General features: G+C 40.6%; 2 non-coding genes across 2 annotated transcripts; one reads left to right on the top strand and one right to left on the bottom strand.

Moving 5' to 3' along the window:
- Positions 1-1,057: 1,057 nt before the first annotated feature.
- LOC130937335 (small nucleolar RNA R71) lies at positions 1,058-1,165 on the bottom strand. The gene has a single exon (XR_009068556.1). It is a non-coding gene; the product is annotated as a small nucleolar RNA R71 (small nucleolar RNA).
- Positions 1,166-18,687: 17,522 nt separating this feature from the next.
- LOC130937704 (small nucleolar RNA R71) lies at positions 18,688-18,795 on the top strand. Its single transcript, XR_009068909.1, has one exon. It is a non-coding gene; the product is annotated as a small nucleolar RNA R71 (small nucleolar RNA).
- Positions 18,796-22,913: the final 4,118 nt, after the last annotated feature.

Here is a 22,913-nt window from a genome sequence, read left to right on the forward strand (position 1 = left end):
ATCCCAAATTTGTTGCCTTTTCTGTTGAGAAAGGTTTAATGTTTGAATCATATCTTTTCTTGTTAGGCAAGTCATTAATTTTTAAAATCAAATCTTTTTAAAATTGTTTTCAAATCATATCTTTTCAATCACACCTTTTTAAAACCAATCATATCTTTTTAATCACATTTTTTTCAAAATAGTTTTCAATTAAATCTTTTTGACTTCTAATTTCAAAATCTTTTTCAAAACTCACTTGATTTTTTTTCCACTTTCATTTTTGAAAATCAATTAGTGTTTTTCAAAAATGTTTTCAAAATCTTTTACTTAATTTTCGAAAATTACTTCCCTCCTTTTCACATCCTTCTATTTATGGACTAACACTATTCCTTAATGCAAAATTCGAACTCCATCTTCTTTGACAAGTTCGAATTTTCCACTTCTGTCTTCTACTTTTCTTTTCCTCTGACACCTAAAGGAATCTCTATACTGTGACATAGAGTATTCCACATTTTCTTGTTTCCTTCTCTTTCTTATGAGCAGGAGCAAAGACAAAGGCATTCTTGTTGAGGCTGATCCTGAACCTGAAAGGACCTTGAAGAGAAAGCTAAGAGAAGCCAAAGCACAACTCTCTGTGGAGGACCTAACCGAATCCTTCAAAGAAGAAGGACACATGGCAGCCGAAAACAACAACAATGCCAACAATGCAAGGAAGGTGCTGGGTGACTTTACTGCACCTACTCCCGACTTCTATGGGAGAAGCATCTCTATCCCTGCCATTGGAGCAAACAACTTTGAGCTTAAGCCTCAATTAGTTTCTCTAATGCAATAGAATTGCAAGTTTCATGGACTTCCATTGGAAGATCCTCATCAGTTCTTAGCTGAATTCTTGCAAATCTGTGACACTGTCAAGACTAATGGGGTTGACCCTGAGGTCTACAGACTTATGCTATTCCCTTTTGCTGTAAGAGACAAAGCTAGGACATGGTTGGACTCACAACCTAAAGAAAGCCTGGACTCATGGGAAAAGCTAGTCAATGCCTTCTTGGCAAAGTTCTTTCCACCTCAAAAATTGAGTAAGCTTAGAGTGGAAGTCCAAACCTTCAGACAGAAGGATGGAGAATCCCTCTATGAAGCTTGGGAAAGATACAAACAATTGATCAGAAAATGTCCTTCTGACATGCTTTCTGAATGGAGCATCATAGGTATTTTCTATGATGGTCTCTCTAAACTATCCAAGATGTCTTTGGATAGCTCTGCTGGAGGATCTCTTCATTTGAAGAAGACGCCTACAGAAGCTCAAGAGCTAATTGAAATGGTTACAAATAACCAATTCATGTACACTTCTGAAAGGAATCCTGTGAACAATGGGACTAATCAGAAGAAAGGAGTTCTTGAGATTGATACTCTGAATGCCATTCTGGCTCAGAACAAGATATTGACTCAACAAGTCAATTTGATTTCTCAAAGTCTGTCTGGAATGCAAAATGCACCAAGCAGTACTAAGGATGCTTCATCTGAAGAAGAAGCTTATGATCCTGAGAACCCTTCAATGGAAGAGGTGAATTACCTAGGAGAACCCTATGGAAACACCTATAATTCTTCATGGAGAAATCACCCAAATTTCTCATGGAAGAATCAAGAAAGACCTCAACAAGGTTTCAAGAACAGTAATGGTGGAAGAAACAGGTTTAGCAATGGCAAGCCTTTTCCATCATCTTCTCAGCAACAGACAGAGAATTCTAAGCAGAACCCCTCTGACTTAGCAACCATGGTCTCTGATCTAATCAAAACCACTCAAAGTTTCATGACTGAAACAAGGTCCTCCATTAGGAATTTGGAGGCACAAGTGGGACAGCTGAGCAAGAAAGTTACTGAACTCCCTCCTAATACTCTCCCAAGCAATACAGAAGAAAATCCAAAAGAAGAGTGCAAGGCCATTAACATGGCCGAATTTGGAGAGGAAGGAGAGGAAGTGAACGCCACTGAGGAAGACCTCAGTGGGCGTGCACTGACCTCTATTGAGTTCCCCAATGAGGAACCATGGGAATCTGAGGCTCAAAATGAGACCATAGAGATTCCATTGGATTTACTTCTGCCTTTCATGAGCTCTGATGAGTATTCTTCCTCTGAAGAGGATGAGTATGTCACTGAAGAGCAAGTTGCTAAATACCTTGGAGCAATCATGAAGCTAAATGACAAGTTATTTGGAAATGAGACTTGGGAGAATGAACCTCCTTTGCTCACCAAAGAACTGGATGACTTGTCTAGGCAGAAATTACCTCAAAAGAGACAAGATCCTGGGAAGTTTTCAATACCTTGTACCATAGGCACCATGACCTTCAAGAAGGCTCTATGTGACTTAGGGTCAAGTGTAAACCTCATGCCTCTCTCTGTAATGGAGAAGCTAGGGATCTTTGAGGTGCAAGCTGCAAGAATCTCATTAGAGATGGCAGACAACTCAAGAAAACAAGCTCATGGACTTGTAGAGGATGTTCTGGTAAAGATTGAAGACCATTACATCCCTGCTGATTTCATAGTCCTAGAGACTGGGAAGTGCATGGATGAATCCATCATCCTTGGCAGACACTTCCTAGCCACAGCAAAGGCTGTGATTGATGTTGATAGAGGTGAACTGATCATTCAAGTGAATGAAGAATCCTTTGTGTTTAAGGCTCAAGGATATACCTCTGTCACCATGGAGAGGAAGCATGAAGAGCTTCTCTCAAATCAGAGTCAAACAGAGCCCCCACAGTCAAACTCTAAGTTTGGTGTTGGGAGGCCACAACCAAACTCTAAGTTTGGTGTTGAACCCCCACATTCAAACTCTAAGTTTGGTGTTGGGAGGTTCCAACATTGCTCTGAGAAAATGTGAGGCTCCATGAGAGCCCTCTGTCAAGCTACTGACATTAAAGAAGCGCTTGTTGGGAGGCAACCCAATGTTATAGTTTATCTATTTCTCTTTGTTATTTTATGTTTTTTTTGTAGGTTGATGATCATAAGAAGACACAAAATCAATTGAAAAAGCAAAAACAGAATGAAAAACAGGAAGAAAAACAGCACACCTTGGAGGAAGAACCCACTGGCGTTTAAACGCCAGTGAGACTAGCAGTTGGGCGTTTAACGCCCAGTCTGGCACCATTCTGGGCGTTTAACGCCAGAAAGGGGCACCAGACTGGCGTTAAACGCCAGAAAAGGGCAAGAACCTGGCGTTAAACGCCAGGAATGGGCACCAGTCCGGCGTTTAACGCCAGAAATGGCTCAAAACGTGATTTTGAATGCCATTTGGTGCAGGGATGACTTTTCCTTGACACCACAGGATCTGTGGACCCCACAGGATCCCCACCAACCCCACCACTCACATCCATCCTTCATAAAACCCCATCTACCTCACCATTCAAAATTCAAACCACTCTCCCACCCAAACCCACCCATAAAGGCCGAACCACAAAGCCATCTCCCTCTCCTCCATTTCTTCTTCTTTTACTCTCTTCTTTCTTCTTTTGCTCGAGGACGAGCAAACCTTTTAAGTTTGGTGTGGTAAAAGTGTTGCTTTTCGTTTTTCCATAACCATTTATGGCATCCAAGGCCGGAGAAACCTCTAGAAAGAGGAAAGGGAAGGCAAAAGCTTTCACCTCCGAGTCATGGGAGATGGAGAGATTCATCTCAAGGGTGCATCAAGACCACTTCTATGAAGTTGTGGCCATGAAGAAGGGTCAACTTTGATCAAAGGTTGGACCAAGTCCTCACATACATTTGTGAAGAGGGCGCTCAATAGAAGAGAAATTCAAGAGGGAAGCTGGTTCAATTGAAAAGGCATGACCTCAAACCCATGGCTAGAGGATGGTTGGAGTTCATCCAACGCTCAATCATTCCCACTAGCAACCGGTCCGAAGTTACTCTAGACCGGGCCATCATGATTCATAGCATCATGATTGGAGAAGAAGTGGAAGTTCATGAGGTTATAGCCCAAGAACTCTATAAGGTGGCGGACAAGTCCTCTACCTTAGCAAGGTTAGCCTTTCCTCATCTCATTTGTCACCTCTGTTATTCAGTTGGAGTTGACATAGAGGGAGACATCCCCATTGATGAGGATAAGCCCATCACCAAGAAAAGGATGGAGCACACAAGAGACCCCACTCATCATGAGATCCCTGAGATACCTCAAGGGATGCACTTTCCTCTACAAAACTATTGGGAGCAACTGAACACCTCCCTAGGAGAATTGAGTTCCAACATGGGACAACTAAAGGTGGAGCACCAAGAACACTCCATCATCCTCCATGAAATTAGAGAAGATCAAAGGATCATGAGAGAGGAGCAACAAAGACAAGGAAGAGACATTGAGGAGCTCAAGCACTCCATAGGATCTTCAAGAGGAAGAAAGAGCCGCCATCACTAAGGTGGACCCGTTCTTTAATCTCCTTGTTCTTTATTTTCTTGTTTTTCGAATTTTTATGCTTATGTTTGTCCATGTTTGTGTCTTATGATCATTAGTGTCTTAGTGTCTATGCCTTAAAGTCATGAATGTCCTATGAATCCATCACCTTTCTTAAATAAAAAACAAAATGTTCTTAATTGAAAAAGAAAAAGAATTGCATGAATTTTGAATTTTATAGCAGTTTAATTATTTTGATGTGGTGGCATTACTTTTGTCTTCTGAATGTATGCTTAAACAGTGCATATGTCTTTTGAATTTGTGGTTCATGAATGTTGGCTCTTGAAAGAATGATGAAAAAGGAGACATGTTACTGAGGATCTAAAAAATCATAAAAATGATTCTTGAAGCAAGAAAAAGCAGTGAATACAAAAAAAAAAAAGAGGCGAAAAAAAAGAAAAGGAAAGAGAAAAAGAAAGAAAAAGAAAGAATAAAGTTGTGATCCAAGGCAAAAAGAGTGTGCTTAAGAACCCTGGACACCTCTAATTGGGGACTCTAGCAAAGCTGAGTCACAATCTGAAAAGGTTCACCCAATTATGTGTCTGTGGCATGTATGTATCCGGTGGTAATACTGGAAGACAGAGTGCTTTGGGCCACGGCCAAGACTCATAAACTAGCTGTGTTCAAGAATCATCATACTTAACTAGGAGAATCAATAACACTATCTGGATTCTGAGTTCCTAAAGAAGCCAATCATTCTTAGTTGCAAAGGATAGAGTGAGATGCCAAAACTGTTCAGAGGCAAAAAGCTAAAAGCCCCGCTCATCTAATTAATACTGATCTTCATAGATGTTTTTGGAATTCATTGCATATTCTCTTCTTTTTATCTTATTTGATCTTCAGTTGCTTGAGGACAAGCAACTATTTAAGTTTGGTGTTGTGATGAGCGGATAATTTGTACCGTTTTTGGCATTGTTTTTAGTGTGTTTTTAGTATGATCTAGTTAGTTTTTAGTATATTTTTATTAGTTTTTAGTTAAAATTCACTTTTCTGGACTTTACTATGAGTTTGTGTGTTTTTCTGTGATTTCAGGTATTTTCTGGCTGAAATTGAGGGACCTGAGCAAAAATCTGATCCAGAGACTGAAAAGGACTGCAGATGCTGTTGGATTCTGACCTCCCTGCACTCGAAGTGGATTTTCTGGAGCTACAGAAGCCCAATTGGCGCGCTCTCAACGGCGTTGGAAAGTAGACATCCTGGGCTTTCCAGCAATATATGATAGTCCATACTTTGCCCAAGATTTGATGGCCCAAACCGGCGTTCAAAGTCACCCTCAGAAATTCCAGCGTTAAACGCCGGAACTGGCACCTAAATGGGAGTTAAACGCCCAAACTGGCATAAAAGCTGGCGTTTAACTCCAAGAAGAGTCACTACACGAAATTGCTTCATTGCTCAGCCCAAGCACACACCAAGTGGGCCCGGAAGTGGATTTTTATGTCATTTACTCATCTCTGTACACCCTAGGCTACTAGTTTTCTATAAGTAGGACCTTTTGCTATTGTATTTTCATCTAGAGCTTTTGATCATGTTTTTATGATTGAACTCACTTTGGGAGGCTGGCCATTCAGCCATGCCTAGACCTTGTTCTTATGTATTTTCAACGGTGGAGTTTCTACACACCATAGATTAAGGTGTGGAGCTCTGCTGTACCTCGAGTATTAATGCAATTACTATTGTTCTTCTATTCAATTCCGCTTGTTCTTTGTCCAAGATATCACTTGTTCTTCAACTTGATGAATGTGATGATCCGTGACACTCATCATCATTCTCATCTATGAACAAGGTGACTGACAACCACTTTTGTTCTACAAGCAACCAAGGCTCTAGTGAATATCTCTTGGATTCTTTAACCGGAATCTTCGTGGTATAGGCAAGAACTGATGGCGGCATTCAAGAGAATCCGGAAGGTCTAAACCTTGTCTGTGGTATTCTGAGTAGGATTCAATGATTGAATGACTGTGACGTGCTTCAAACTCCTAGCAGGCGGGGCGTTAGTGACAGACGCAAAAGAATCACTGGATTCTATTCCGGCCTGACCGAGAACCGACAGCTGATTAGCCATATGCTGTGACAGAGCATAGGAACATTTTCACTGAGAGGATGGGAGGTAGCCACTGACAACAGTGAAACCCTACACAAGCTTGCCATTTAAAGGAGTAAGAAGGATTGGATGAAGACAGTAGGAAAGTAGAGAGACGGAAGGGAAGGCATCTTCATACGCTTATCTGAAGTTTCTACCAATGAATTACATAAGTACCTCTATCTTTATCTTTATGCTTTATTCGTATATCACTATACCCATTTGAGTCTGCCTGACTAAGATTTACAAGGTGACCATAGCTTGCTTCATACTAACAATCTCCGTGGGATCGACCCTTACTCGCATAAGGTTTATTACTTGGACGACCCAGTGCACTTGCTGGTTAGTTGTGCAAAGTTGTGTAGTGATCACAATTTCGCGCACCAGTCTACCACTTGCGCCACCCATCAAGTCCGGACATTTTTAAGGTAAATGGGCACCGTCTCAAATTGTATCACGATGAGCAAAGAAAGAACTCCAAGGAATTTGAAGTATTCCTTTTGAGAGATGCACCTCTTGAACAAGAACTTTGAGCTAGTGAAAGTCCAACTTAAGGACAGTAAACAAAAGTGCTGGGTGGGAGACACCCCACCATGGTAAGATCTTCCTTTGTACATAGCCATTGCATCATTCTTTGATTGACACTTGCTTAACACTTGACTTCATGTTTGTTAGCTAGATTTCAATTTTAATTCTGCTTCATTTGTTGAGTTCATTGGTAGTTTATCAAGTTAAAATGCCCTTCTATAGTGCCATCATTCTTCACATGTTATCTTAGTTACATGTTGCAGTTGTCATGTAATAATGATACCCATACTCTATGGCATAATTTTTCATTGCATAATCGCATTCAATTACGCTTCTTTGGGTTTGATGTTATTCCCTTTCATTACTATCACAGGATGGTCATCAAAAAGAACAAAGGGAAAGCTCCGAAGAAGCCAGCTTCCAATAGAGCGCGCCAAGAACTAACGGCCAAGCCACTCCTGAAGAAGGCTAAGGGCCCCGTTGATGTTCTAGAGAAGGACAACCCTCCAAAGGATTCAAATAAGTTCCCTAACCGCTACTGCGAACTTGTTTACTCAAGAATGATTGAAAGGAATTATCACCCGGAGCCCCTTCTAGTCCTACCGGCTCAACTCACTCCGATTGTGATGCCACACATTGACCGGAGGCAATGGAGGTTCCTCTTGAGGCAACCAAAGAAGGCCAATCTCTCATGGGTGGTGGAATTCTACTTCAACTACCACTCACCCCTTCTCACATCAATATTTGTGCGTCGGAAGCAAGTGTCAGTCACAGTGGAAACCATCCAAGAAGTCCTTGGGATTGGGCCGTTGACGGATGGATATGATGCCTACCAAGAAGTCTTGACTACATGCGATGACCGTGCGTTCGATTGGAGCGCAATCCTCCGTGTAATTGCTTTACCCGACGCATATTGGATTCGGGGGACCATAAAGCAAAGACCAAAGGGTTTAGATGTCCGCCACCTCACTCAAGAAGCCACGGCATGGGCCCAAATTCTAGCTCACTACGTGCTCCCAAGCACCCATGGGTCATCCATTACCGCCGAGCTTGCATTATTGATATGGTGCATCTTAACCGAGAAACCGGTCGACATTTCGCATGCCATTCGCCAATCCATTGGGCGCATTCATGCCAAGGGAAATTTGCCATTCCCCACTATGGTGACCGAATTAGTTGCAATGGCCGGCGTCAACCGAGAGGCTAAGGATAGGAGAACCTCAATTCCGGTCGAAGGCGATGTTATTCCGACCAAGAGGTGCCTCAAGCCTCCGGAATTCTCCAAGGACATTGGACTACCCACACCAACTCGCAACACTACCACATCATCTACACCACAAAAATCAGCCACCCAACGCCTTGAAGACCTTCACAAGAAGTTGGACCGTTATGAGAGGCGTAACCAACGCCGATATGCTCATGTGAAGAAACTTCTAAGCGTAGTCACCCCACCTATGGAGGAACCAGATATCTCCACATCCACCGCAACTTCAAGCGGAGATAGCGATGACATTGGAGATGAGGGACACTCGGGACTCGACCACCCATTGCGCCTAACCTATAGCACGGAGGACCGTGCTAAGTTTTAAGTGTGGGGAGGTCGGCCGACCGATCTCCGTAGGTAACATCCGAATAAATTCTTGTTCCTTGAACTCCTTTGTAATTAGGATAGGTTGCATGATTAGGTCTTAGTTGACACCATTCGCATGATAAGTTTACTTAGTTGGAACAATGAAACTCTTTCTTAGGAAACCAATACTTTGGGGCAACCGTGGCATTGCCAATTTTAAATACTTTGATGCCAAATTTGCATGAAGAATTATATTTTGGAACATGGATTTTGAGTTAAGAACACAAGCTAGTGAGCTTTGAGCCTTGTTTGTGGCTACATCTTATAGTCACCTACTGTCCTTCTTGTGTGCAATTGTTTTCTCTCTATGAGTGTGACCCTTGATTTGTTTGATTCTTTATATCCATTATTTTGTGTATTCATGCATTTATATGATTGAGGCCATCTTTTCATCAGCTCACTTACCCAAATGGCCTTACCTTTTATCTTCCTTTGTTAGCCAAATTTGAGCCTACGATTAACCCACTTTGTTCTTAATTTAGCACATTACAAGTCTTAAAGCGAAAAATAATAAATGTCCTTAATTTGGATCTTTGATTAGCTTAGGCTAGTGTGTGTGAGTATCATTCAAGTGTGGGAACCTTGGGACATTGGAAAAAAAAAGGGGTAGTTCTGTATCTTTATTGAAATTATTGGAAATTGGATACATGCTCATGTATTGATCAATTGTAAAACCTTATGCATTGATGCTCTTGTATATATAAAAAAAAGAAGAAAAAGAAAGAAAAAAAAAGGGACAAAATGCCCCAAAGTAATGCTCAAATAAAAGTCAATGCATATGTGTTGTGAAATGAAAAGGGAATGCATGAGTATGTAGAAAGGTGAAGAATGGGTAGTTAGGTTAGAACTTAATTGTATAGGATGTCATAGGTTAGGTGGGAAGTCTAAGCCTATCAAAGATTCAAACTTCAAGCTCACTTGACCAAATATGCATCCTACCTTAACCCTAGCCCCATTACAACCTAAAGAAAATACCTCATGATAATTGTATGCGTGCATTGAATAATTGTTGATTGTTAGAAGAAAAACAAATCTTGGAAAGCATGATTAGGGGAGAATTGAGTGAATCAACCCCAAACACCGAGCGACTAGAGTGCAAACACTTCCGGTGAGGGTTCGATGCTCAATTCCTTGATTCCCGGCTCTCACGAGCATTTCTCATGCAAGGTTGCATATATTGCATTTGATGCTTAAAATTGGTAAGTCCTATACATTGACCACCATCGTATCCCATATGCTTGCGTATATCATTGGAAGGTTGATTTGTTTCTAACCAAGTAGATAATAGCACTAGTCATAGTTACATTCACATAAGTAGGTTGCACTTCATGAGTCTTATACTTTTATGATCCCTCGGTCTTCTGTGTTTCTCTTGCATTTCTCTAAGCATGAGGACATGCTAGGATTTAAGTGTGGGGAGGTTGATAAACCCCATTTTGAGGGTTTATCTTGTGTTAATTTCAGGGGTTTTATCAATGATTCCACACGCTTTCTATATGAAAATACAAGACTTTGTGTTCCTTTCCTAATTTTGCCCCATGGATGAAAACATGCTTATTTTGCACTAAAATAGATACATTTCTAATCTTCTCTTGGTGCCATTCGATGCCGTGACCTGTGTGTTAAGTGGTTTCAGAATATAGGGCAGGGATGGACCGGAAGAGAGAAGGAGGACGGGTGCAAAGGAAGGGAGCATGAGAATTGAGCTTTGGAAATTTCAGCATGGGCGCGTGCGCGCACTTGACGCGTCCGCGTGGATTGAGCAACTAGAAGTCGAAGCCAAGAGCCAAGCCACGAGCTGGCTTGCGTAGCGGCTAGGCCATAATCTTCAGTGGCGCGCACGCGTACATCACGCCTCCGCGCACATTACAAGATGCTTCGGTGGCGCGCACGCGTACATTGCGCGTGCACGCCGATGTTCGAATGTGATTTTTTAAGAGCCACGTGACTTAGGCGTGGAGGCAGTTGGGAATCCCATTTTTGGGGAAATGCCTTGGCGGGAAAAGCTTAGGAAGACCAAAGGAACAAGGGTTAAGGACCTTTTAGCTCATTTTCTAGATTTTAGATATTTTTAGGGGGGGAATAGTTAGTTACACTCTTGGAGAAGGAGAGAGAGATTCCAAGCTCTCACTAGGGTTCATCTTCATCTAATTTCTGAATTTTCAATCACTCTTTGGTGAGATCCATTGCAATTCTCAATTCACTTTGTTCATGTCATAGATCTTCTTCCCCAATCTCAAGTAGTACTTGTAATTGCTCAATTTTCATAGATCTAGGATTCAACTTTGTAGTTTTGGATTTTATCAATTCCTTGAGAATTTGATTTTCATTGTTGTTCTTTGATAATTATTGTTAGTTCCTTGTGTTGCAATACTTTTAATTCTAATTTTCTTCTCATTTTTACTATGACTTTCATTCTTGCTCATCAAATGTTTGATAAAATGTAAACACTAGTTATGGAGTAGAAATTTCTTACTTGGCATAGGGTTTGGGCCATTAGAAGAAGTTGAATAGTTGTGTCAATTGTTGATTTGGAATTAGGGATTGCTAATCGACTTGGAGTGCACTAAAGCCTGATTTCCATGAGGTGAAGCTAGGACTTGTGACTCAAGTTGATTATTCTCATTTGACTTTCCTCTATGCCTAGGGGTTAACTAAATGAAGCAAGGCCTAATTGTTGTCATCATTGAAGGAACTATAAGGATAGAATTTCTAATGCTAACCCTAAGCCAAGTCTTTTAATGATTGATTGTTTGTTTCCTATTACTCTGCTAAAACCTTCAAAGAATCCTAACAAGGCTTTCTAATCAATAAGATGCACACTTTAGCAATTGCAAGGGAGGACGACTCGTGAGACTAGTACTCTCGATTATAGATTGTAGGATTGTTTGGTGTGAAGTTTAAGTGTCGATTAGACTATACTCACGATCGTATTCATCATTGAATTCTAAATCGGCATGCTAAATTTCGTTTATCAACGTTCCACCCTCAAATACCACACGTTAACTCCAACGTTAGTGGCACTAACGTTGCCTTCTAAATCTTTGCTAACGTTATTGGGACTCACTTTTCCCAATAACGTTGGCTCATACCCCTTTCGCAAGCGTTATTGGGACTCACCTTTCCCAATAACGTTGCTATGTGCCTTTTGTCCCTACGTTAGAGTTCACGTTAGTGTAACTAACGTGGCTCTTAACGTGGGTATGCTTCACCTTCGAGAGCGTTAGTGACACTTACCTTTGTCACTAACGCTCCAAATGCCCCTACACTCCACGTTAGAGCTCACGTTAACTAAGTTAATGTGACTCTTAACGTAGTAGAGAATGCCATCTTCCAACGTTAGTGACAAAAGTGAGTGTCACTAACGTTGGCTCATCAATCCTCAACTCCACGTTAACTCTCACGTTAGTGGTCTTAACGTGACCACTAACGTAGGCAATGCTAGTTGATCCAACGTTTGTGACAAAGGTGAGTGTCACTAACGTTGGCATTGTTCTTCTCTTCCACGTTAGAGTTCACGTTAACTAAGTTAACGTGACTCTTAACGTGGCTCATTGCTAAGTTTTGGAACGTTAGTGGTGTTCACTTTTACCACTAATACTGGAGCAGAACGTTATTGGTGTTCACGTTTTCCCTTAACGTTGGAGTTCTCTTTTGTCTCCACGTTAACTACCACGTTAACTTAGTTAATGTGGCAAGTAACGTGAGCTATTGATGGCTTCGCAGGCGTTATTGGTGATCACTTTTCTCATTAACGTTGCAAGCTATTTACCATTCCACGTTAGAGTTTACGTTAACTGGTGCACGAAATTGTGATCATCAATGGCGCCATCAACATGGTACGCTCAATTGCAATCTCAACTCTTTATCACAACTTCGCACAACTAACCAGCAAGTGCACTGGGTCGTCCAAGTAATAAACCTTACGCGAGTAAGGGTCGATCCCACGGAGATTGTTGGTATGAAGCAAGCTATGGTCACCTTGTAAATCTCAGTCAGGCGGATTCAAATGGTTATGGATGATTTATGAATAAAACATAAAATAAAGATAGAGATACTTATGTAATTCATTGGTGAGAATTTCAGATAAGCGAATGGAGATGCTTTGTCCCTTCTGTCTCTCTACTTTCCTACTGTCTTCATCCAATCCTTCTTACTCATTTCCATAGCAAGCTGTATGTTGGGCATCACCGTTGTCAGTGGCTACAGTCCCGTCCTCTCAGTGAAAATGTTCAACGCGCTCTGTCACAGCACGGCTAATCATCTGTCGGTTCTCAATCAGGTTGGAATAGAATCCAGTGATTCTTTTGCGTCTGTCACTAACGCCCAGCCTTCAGGAGTTTGAAGCTCGTAACAGTCATTCAATCATTGAATCCTACTCAGAATACCACAGACAAGGTTTAGACCTTCTGGATTCTCTTGAATGCCGCCATCAATTCTAGCTTATACCACGAAGATTCCAATTAAGGGATCCAAGAGATATCCACTCAATCTAAGGTAGAACGGAGGTGGTTGTCAGGCACACGTTCATAGGTGAGAATGATGATGAGTGTCACGGATCATCACATTCATCAGGTTGAGGAACAAGTGATATCTTAGAACAAGAACAAGCTGAATTGAATAAAAGAACAATAGTAATTGCATTAATACTCGAGGTACAGCAGAGCTCCACACCTTAATCTATGGTGTGTAGAAACTCCACCGTTGAAAATACATAAGAACAAGGTCTAGGCATGGCCGAATGGCCAGCCCCAAAACGTGATCAAAAGGATTCAAAGATCTAAAGATGATCAAAGATCCAAAGATGTAAAATACAATAGCAAAAGATCCTATTTGTAGAGAACTAGTAGCCTAGGGTTTACAGAAATGAGTAAATGACATAAAAATCCATTTCCGGGCCCACTTGTTGTGTGCTTGGGCTGAGAATTGAAGCTTCTATGTGTAGAGACTTTTCTTGGAGTTAAACGCCAGCTTTTGTGCCAGTTTGGGCGTTTAACTCCCATTCTTGTGCCAGTTTTGGTGTTTAACGCCGGGCAGTTTTGAGCTGATTTGGAACGCCGGTTTGGGCCATCAAATCTCGGACAAAGTATGGACTATTATACATTGCTGAAAAGCCCAGAATGTCTACTTTCCAACGAAATTGAGGATGCGCCAATTGGGCTTCTGTAGCTCCAGAAAATCCACTTCGAGTGCAGGGAGGTCAGAATCCAACAGCATCTGCAGTCCTTTTCAGCCTCTGAATCAGATTTTTGCTCAGGTCCCTCAATATCAGCCAGAAAATACCTGAAATCACAGAAAAACACACAAACTCATAGTAAAGTCCAGAAAAGTGAATTTTAACTAAAAACTAATAAAAATATAATAAAAACTAACTAAAACATACTAAAAACAATGCCAAAAAGCGTATAAATTATCCGCTCATCACAACACCAAACTTAAATTGTTGCTTGTCCCCAAGCAACTGAAAATCAAATAAGATAAAAAGAAGAGAATATGCAATGAATTCCAAAAACATCTATGAAGATCAGTATTAATTAGATGAGCGGGGCTTTTAGCTTTTTGCCTCTGAACAGTTTTGGCATCTCACTATATCCTTTGAAATTCAGAATGATTGGCTTCTATAGGAACTCAGAATCCAGATAGTGTTATTGATTCTCTTAGTTAAGTATGATGATTCTTGAACACAGCTACTTTATGAGTCTTGGCCGTGGCCCAAAGCACTCTGTCTTCCAGTATTACCACCGGATACATACATGCCACAGACACATAACTGGGTGAACCTTTTCAGATTGTGACTCAGCTTTGCTAGAGTCCCCAATTAGAGGTGTCCAAGGTTCTTAAGCACACTCTTTTTGCCTTGGATCACGACTTTAACCGCTCAGTCTCAAGTTTTCACTTGACACCTTCACGCCACAAGCACATGGTTAGGGACAGCTTGGTTTAGCCGCTTTGGCCAGGATTTTATTCCTGTGGGCCCTCCTATCCACTGATGCTCAAAGCCTTGGATCCTTTTTATTTTTACCCTTGCCTTTTAGTTTAAAGGGCTTTTGGCTTTTTCTGCTTGCTTTCTTTCCTTTTTTTTTCGCATATACTTTTTTTGAATTCACTGCTTTTTCTTGCTTCAAGAATCATTTTTATGATTTTTCAGATCCTCAGTAACATGTCTCCTTTTTCATTATTCTTTCAAGAGCCAACATTCATGAACCACAAATTCAAAAGACATATGCATTGTTCAAGCATACATTCAGAAAACAAAAGTATTGCCACCACATCAAAATAATTAATCTGTTATAAAATTCAAAATTCATGCAATTCTTCTCTTTTTCATTTAAGAGCATTTTTCATTTAAGAAAGGTGATGGATTCATAGGACATTCATAACTTTAAGGCATAGACACTAAGACACTAATGATCATGTAATAAGACACAAACATGGATAAACATAAGCATAAAATTTGAAAAACAAGAAAATAAAGAACAAGGAAATTAAAGAACGGGTCCACCTTAGTTGTCCCATGTTGGAACTCAATTCTCCTAGGGAGGTGTTGATTTGCTCCCAATAGTTTTGTGGAGGAAAGTGCATTCCTTGAGGCATCTCAGGGATTTCATGATGAGTGGGATCTCTTGTTTGCTCCATCCTTTTCTTAGTGATGGGCTTGTCCTCATCAATGGGGATGTCTCCCTCTATGTCAATTCCAACTGAATAACAGAGGTGACAAATGAGATGAGGAAAGGCTAACCTTGCCAAGGTAGAGGACTTGTCTGCCACCTTATAAAGTTCTTGGGCTATAACCTCATGAACTTCTACTTCCTCTCCAATCATGATGCTATGGATCATGATGGCCCGGTCTATAGTAACTTCGAAATGGTTGCTAGTGGGAATGATTGAGCGTTAGATAAACTCCAACCATCCCTTACCCACGGGCTTGAGGTCATGCCTTCTCAGTTGAACCGGCTTCCCTCTTGAATCTCTCTTCCATTGAGCGCCCTCTTCATAAATGTCTATGAGGACTTGGTCCAACCTTTGATCAAAGTTGACCATTCTAGTATAGGGGTGTTCATCTCCTTGCATCATGGGCAAGTTGAATGCCAACCTTACATTTTTCGGACTAAAATCTAAGTATTTCTCCCGAACCATTGTAAGCCAATTCTTTGGGTTCGGGTTCACACTTTGATCATGGTTCTTGGTGATCCATGCATTAGCATAGAACTCTTGAACCATTAAGATTTCGACTTGTTGAATGGGGTTGGTAAGAACTTCCCAACCTCTTCTTCGGATCTCATGTTGGATCTCAGGATATTCACTCTTTTTGAGTTTGAAAGGGACCTCGGGGATCACCTTCTTCATGGCCACAACTTCATAGAAGTGGTCTTGATGCACCCTTGAGATAAATCTCTCCATCTCCCATGACTCGGAGGTGGAAGCTTTTTCCTTCCCTTTCCTCTTTCTAGAGGTTTCTCCGGCCTTGGATGCCATAAATGGTTATGGAAAAACAAAAAGCAATGCTTTTACCACACCAAACTTAAAAGTTTGCTCGTCCTCGAGCAAAACAAGAAAGAAGAGAGTAGAAGTAGAAGAAATAGAGGAGATGGAGATGGCTTTGTGGTTCGGCCAAGGGGGGAAGGAGTGTTTAGGTTGTGGGAAAATGAGGTGGTGAAGATGGGTTTATATAGGAGTGGGGAGAGGGGTAAGGTTTGGTCATGTATGGGTGGGTTTGGAAGGGAAATTGGTTTGAATTTGAATGGTGAGGTAGGTGGGGTTTTATGAAGGATGGATGTGAGTGGTGAAGAGAATAGTGGGATTTGATAGGTGAGGGGTTTTTGGGGAAGAGGTGTTGAGGTGATTGGTGAATGGGTGAAGAAGAGAGAGAGTGGTGGGGTAGGTGGGGATCCTGTGGGATCCACAGATCCTGAGGTGTCAAGGAAAATTCATCCCTGCACCAAGTGGCAAGCAAAAATGCTCTTTATGCCAATTCTGGCATTAAACGCCGGGCTGGTGCCCATTTCTGGGGTTTAACGCCAGCTTCTTGCCCTTTCCTGGCGTTTAACGCCAGTCTGGTGCCTCTTTCTGGCGTTAAACGCCCAAAATGGTGCCAGACTGGGCGTTGAACGCCCATTTGCTGCCCTTACTGGCGTTTAAACGCCAGCAAGGTTTTCCTCCAGAGTGTGCTATTTTTCTTTCTGTTTTTCATTCTGTTTTTGCTTTTTCAATTGATTTTGTGACTTTCCATGATCATCAACCTACAGAAAACATAAAATAACAAAGGAAAATAGATAAATATAACATTGGGTTACCTCCCAACAAGTGCTTTTTTAATGTCAGTAGCTTGACAGTGTGCTCTCATAGAGCCTTACAGATACTCAGAGCAATGTTGGAATCTCCCAACACCAAACTTAGAGTTTGAATGTGGGGGTTCAACACCAAACTTAGAAGTTGGTTGTGGCCTCCCAACACCAAACTTAGAGTTTGACTGTGGGGGCTCTATTTGACTCTGTTTTGAGAGAAGCTCTTCATGCTTCCTCTCCATTGTTACAGAGGGATATCCTTGAGCCTTAAACACAAAAGATTCTTCATTCACTTGAATAATCAATTCACCTCTATCAACATCAATCACAGCCTTTGCTGTGGCTAGGAAGGGTCTGCCAAGGATGATTGATTCATCCATGCACTTCCCAATTTCTAGGACTATGAAATCAGCAAGGATGTAATGGTCTTCAACCTTTACCAGAACATCCTCTACAAGTCTATAAGCTTGTTTTTTTGAATTGTCTGCCATCTCTAGTGAGATTCTTGCAGCTTGTACCTCAAAGATCCCTAGCTTCTCCATTACAGAGAGAGGCATAAGATTTATGCTTGACCCTAGGTCAAACAGAGCCTTCTTAAAGGTCATGGAGCCTATGGTACAAGGTATTGAGAATGGTCCTGTCTCTTTTGAGGTAATCTCTGAGTAGACAAGTCATCCAGTTCTTTGGTGAGCAAAGGGGGTTCATCCTCCCAAGTCTCATTACCAAATAACTTGTCATTTAGCTTCATGATTGCTCCAAGGTATTTAGCAACTTGCTCTTCAGTGACATATTCATCCTCTTCAGAGGAGGAATACTCATCAGAGCTCATGAATGGCAGAAGTAATTCCAATGGAATCTCTATGGTCTCAGTGTGAGCCTCAGATTCCCATGGTTCCTCATTAGGGAATTCATTGGAGGCCAGTGGACGTCCATTGAGGTCTTCCTCAGTGGTGTTCACTGCCTCTTCTTCCTCTCCAATTTCGGCCATGTTGATGGCCTTGCACTCTCCTTTTGGATTCTCTTCTGTATTGCTTGGAAGAGTACTAAGAGGGAGTTCAGTAATTTTCTTGCTCAGCTGTCCCACTTGTGCCTCCAAATTTCTAATGGAGGACCTTATTTCAGTCATCAAACTTTGAGTGGTTTTGATTAGATCAGAGACCATGGTTGCTAAGTCAGAGTGGCTCTGCTTAGAATTCTCTGTCTGTTGCTGAGAAGATGATGGAAAAGGCTTGCCATTGCTAAACCTGTTTCTTCCACCATTATTGTTGTTGAAACCTTGTTGAGGTCTCTGTTGGTCCTCCCATGAGAGATTTGGATGATTTCTCCATGAAGGATTACAGGTGTTTCCATAGGGTTCTCCCATATAATTCACCTCTTTCATTGAAGGGTTCTCAAGATTATAAGCTTCTTCCTCAGATGAAGTGTCCTTAGTACTGCCTGGTGCAGCTTGCATTCTAGATAGACTTTGTGAAATCATATTGACTTGCTGAGTCAATATTTTGTTCTGAGCCAATATGGCATTCAGAGTATCAATCTCAAGAACTCCTTTCTTTTGATTCATCCCATTGTTCACAGGATTCCTTTCAGAAGTGTACATGAATTGGTTATTTGCAACCATTTCTATGAGTTCTTGAGCTTCTGCAGGCGTCTTCTTCAGATGAAGAGATCCTCCAGCAGAGCTGTCCAATGACATCTTGGACAGTTCAGACAGACCATCATAGAAGATACCTATGATGCTCCATTCAGAAAGCATGTCAGAAGGACACTTTCTGATCAATTGTTTGTATCTTTCCCATGCTTCATAGAGGGATTCACCTTCCTTCTGCCTGAAGGTTTGGACTTCCACTCTAAGCTTACTCAATTTTTGAGGTGAAAAGAACTTTGCCAAGAAGGCATTGACTAGCTTTTCCCAAGAGTTCATGCTTTCTTTAGGTTGTGAGTCCAACCATATCCTAGCTCTGTCTCTTATAGCAAAAGGGAATAGCATAAGTCTGTAGACCTCAGGGTCAACCCCATTAGCCTTGACAGTGTCACAGATTTGCAAGAACTCAGCCAAAAACTGATGAGGATCTTCCAATAGAAGTCCATGGAACTTGCAATTCTGTTGCATTAGAGAAACTAATTGAGGCTTAAGCTCAAAGTTGTTTGCTCCAATGGCAGGGATAGAGATGCTTCTCCCATAGAAGTCGGGAGTAGGTGCAGTAAAGTCACCCAGCACCTTCCTTGCATTGTTGGCATTATTGTTGTTTTCGGCTGCCATGGGTTCTTCTTCTTTGAAGATTTCTGTTAGATCCTCTACAGAGAGTTGTGCCTTAGCTTTCACTTCAAGGTCCTTTCAGGTTCAGGGTCAGCCTCAACAAGAATGCTTTTGTCTTTGCTCCTGCTCATATGAAAGAGAAGAGAACAAGAAAATATGTAATCCTCTATGTCACAGTATAGAGATTCCTTGAGGTGTCAGAGGAAAAGAAAATTAGAAGGAAGAGGTAGAAGAATTCAAACTTATCAAGAAAGATGGAGTTCGAATTGTGCATTGAGGAGGAGTGTTAGTCCATAAATAGAAGGATGTGAGAAGAGGGGAAGAAATTTTCGAAAATAAATTAAAAAGAGTTTAAAAACATTTTGAAAAATACTAATTGATTTTTGAAAACTAAGAGTGGAAAAGAAATCAAGTGATTTTTGAAAAAGATTTTGAAATTAGAAATCAAAAAGATATGATTGAAAACTTATTTTGAAAAAGATGTGATTAAAAGATATGATTGAAAAGATATAGTTTTAAAAAGATATGATTGAGAAGATATGATTTGAAAAACAATTTAAAAAGATTTGATTTTGAAAACTAATGACTTGGCTAACAAGAAAGATATGATTCAGACATTAAACCTTTCTCAACAGAAAAGGTAACATAATTGAAATGTTGAATCATATCCTTAATTGTTAGCAAGTATTTTTGAAAATGGAAAGAAATTAATTTTGAAAATATATGATTGAAAAGATATGATTTGAAAAAGATTTGATTTTGAAAAATTTTGAAAACTTGAAAAAAAATTGAGTTAAAAACAAAATCTTCCCTCTTGTGCCATCCTGGCGTTAAACGCCCAGAATGGTATACATTCTGGCGTTTAACGCCCAAATTGCTACCCTTTTGGGCGTTAAACGCCCAGCCAGGCACCCTGGCTAGCGTTTAAACGCCAGTTTTCCTTCCTCACTGGGCGTTTTAAAGGCCCGGCTTTTTCTGTGTAATTCCTCTGCTGTATGTTCTGAATCTTCAATTCTCTGTATTATTGACTTGAAAAGACACAAAGAAAAAATTTTTTTTTGGATTTTTAATAATGAGGAATAATCAAAATGCAACTAAAATCAAATAAACAATGCATGCAAGACACCAAACTTAAAAGTTTGTATACTAATGACACTAACAAATTGAGAATGCATATGAGAAACACAAAATACACAAGACAAGAGAATTTAAAGATCAAAGCAAGAAAATCATCAAGAACATCTTGAAGATCACTTAAGACACATGAATGAATGCAAGAAGAACAGAAACATGCAATTGACACCAAACTTAAAATGAGACATTAGACTCAACAAGAAACATAAAATATTTTTGGTTTTTATGATTTTGTAATTTTTTTTTTTTGGATTTTTTTTTCAAAAATTGAAAGAAAATAAGGATATCAAAATTCTTAATGAGAATTCCAGGAATCATGCAATGTTAGTTTAAAGCTTTAGTCTAAAGAAATTAGACATGGCTAGCCAAGCTTCAACAGGACATTGCATTCAAGAGCTAAATTGATGAGAATCAATCAGCTTTGGTGATGATAAGAACATCACCTTGAAACACTAGAATTCATTCTTAAGAACTCTGAAGAAAAATACCTAAGCTAAGCAACAAGATGAACCGTCAGTTGTCCAAACTCAAACAATCCCCGGCAACGGCGCCAAAAACTTGGTGCACGAAATTGTGATCATCAATGGCGCCATCAACATGGTACGCTCAATTGCAATCTCAACTCTTTATCACAATTTCGCACAACTAACCAGCAAGTGCACTGGGTCGTCCAAGTAATAAACCTTACGCGAGTAAGGGTCGATCCCACGGAGATTGTTGGTATGAAGCAAGCTATGGTCACCTTGTAAATCTCAGTCAGGCGGATTCAAATGGTTATGGATGATTTATGAATAAAACATAAAATAAAGATAGAGATACTTATGTAATTCATTGGTGAGAATTTCAGATAAGCGAATGGAGATGCTTTGTCCCTTCCGTCTCTCTGCTTTCCTACTGTCTTCATCCAATCCTTCTTACTCCTTTCTATGGCAAGCTGTATGTTGGGCATCACCGTTGTCAGTGGGTACAGTCCCGTCCTCTCAGTGAAAATGTTCAACGCGCTCTGTCACAGCACGGCTAATCATCTGTCGGTTCTCAATCAAGTTGGAATAGAATCCAGTGATTCTTTTACGTCTGTCACTAACGCCCATCCTTCAGGAGTTTGAAGCTCGTCACAGTCATTCAATCATTGAATCCTACTCAGAATACCACAGACAAGGTTTAGACCTTCTGGATTCTCTTGAATGTCGCCATCAATTCTAGCTTATACCACGAAGATTCCGATTAAGGGATCCAAGAGATATCCACTCAATCTAAGGTAGAACGGAGGTGGTTGTCAGGCACACGTTCATAGGTGAGAATGATGATGAGTGTCACGGATCATCACATTCATCAAGTTGAGGAACAAGTGATATCTTAGAACAAGAACAAGCTGAATTGAATAAAAGAACAATAGTAATTGCATTAATACTCGAGGTACAGCAGAGCTCCACACCTTAATCTATGGTGTGTAGAAACTCCACCGTTGAAAATACATAAGAACAAGGTCTAGGCAAGGCCGAATGGCCAGTCCCCAAAACGTGATCAAAAGGATTCAAAGATCTAAAGATGATCAAAGATCCAAAGATGTAAAATACAATAGCAAAAGGTCCTATTTGTAGAGAACTAGTAGCCTAGGGTTTACAGAAATGAGTAAATGACATAAAAATCTACTTCCAGGCCCACTTGGTGTGTGCTTGGGCTGAGCATTGAAGCTTCTATGTGTAGAGACTTTTCTTGGAGTTAAACGCCAGCTTTTGTGCTAGTTTGGGCGTTTAACTCCCATTCTTGTGCCAGTTCCGGCGTTTAACGCCGGGCAATTTTGAGCTGATTTGGAACGCCAGTTTGGGACATCAAATCTCGGGCAAAGTTTGGACTATTATACATTTCTGGAAAGCCCAGGATGTCTACTTTCCAACGCAATTGAGAGCGTGCCAATTGGACTTCTGTAGCTCCAGAAAATCCACTTTGAGTGCAGGGAGGTCAGAATCCAACAGCATCTGCAGTCCTTTTCAGCCTCTGAATCAGATTTTTGCTCAGGTCCCTCAATTTCAGCCAGAAAATACCTGAAATCACAGAAAAACACACAAACTCATAGTAAAGTCCAGAAAAGTGAATTTTAACTAAAAACTAATAAAAATATAATAAAAACTAACTAAAACATACTAAAAACATACTAGAAACAATGCCAAAAAGCGTATAAATTATCCGCTCATCATTAACTAGATTAACGTGAGTACTAACGTGGTTCTTCCTTGCTTCCTTTGCCCTGAAATCAAGCAAATAAAGTGCATCAAAGCTCTAGCCAAAGTCATGAGATTATGCATTATCAATTTATCATGCAATTCTAGCAAAATCTTCATGAAATCATATGAAATTCACAATAGTTGCTTGAATCAAGGTGTAAGTGTATTTTTATCCAAAACTTGCCTTATTCACTAAGAAAATGCATGAAACTATCCTAAAACAGTAAAGAAAAGGTCAGTGAAACTGGCCTAGATGCCCTGGCATCAGGAGGCTACCAAAAGACTCAGTACGTGAAAGCATGTTCTGTGTGCCAACAAGCTAAATACTGCACCCGCCACCAGTGGGATTGTTGGGAG

The sequence above is a fragment of the Arachis stenosperma genome, chromosome 6 (assembly GCF_014773155.1).
Source record: "Arachis stenosperma cultivar V10309 chromosome 6, arast.V10309.gnm1.PFL2, whole genome shotgun sequence".
Classification (NCBI taxonomy): Eukaryota; Viridiplantae; Streptophyta; class Magnoliopsida; order Fabales; family Fabaceae; genus Arachis; species Arachis stenosperma.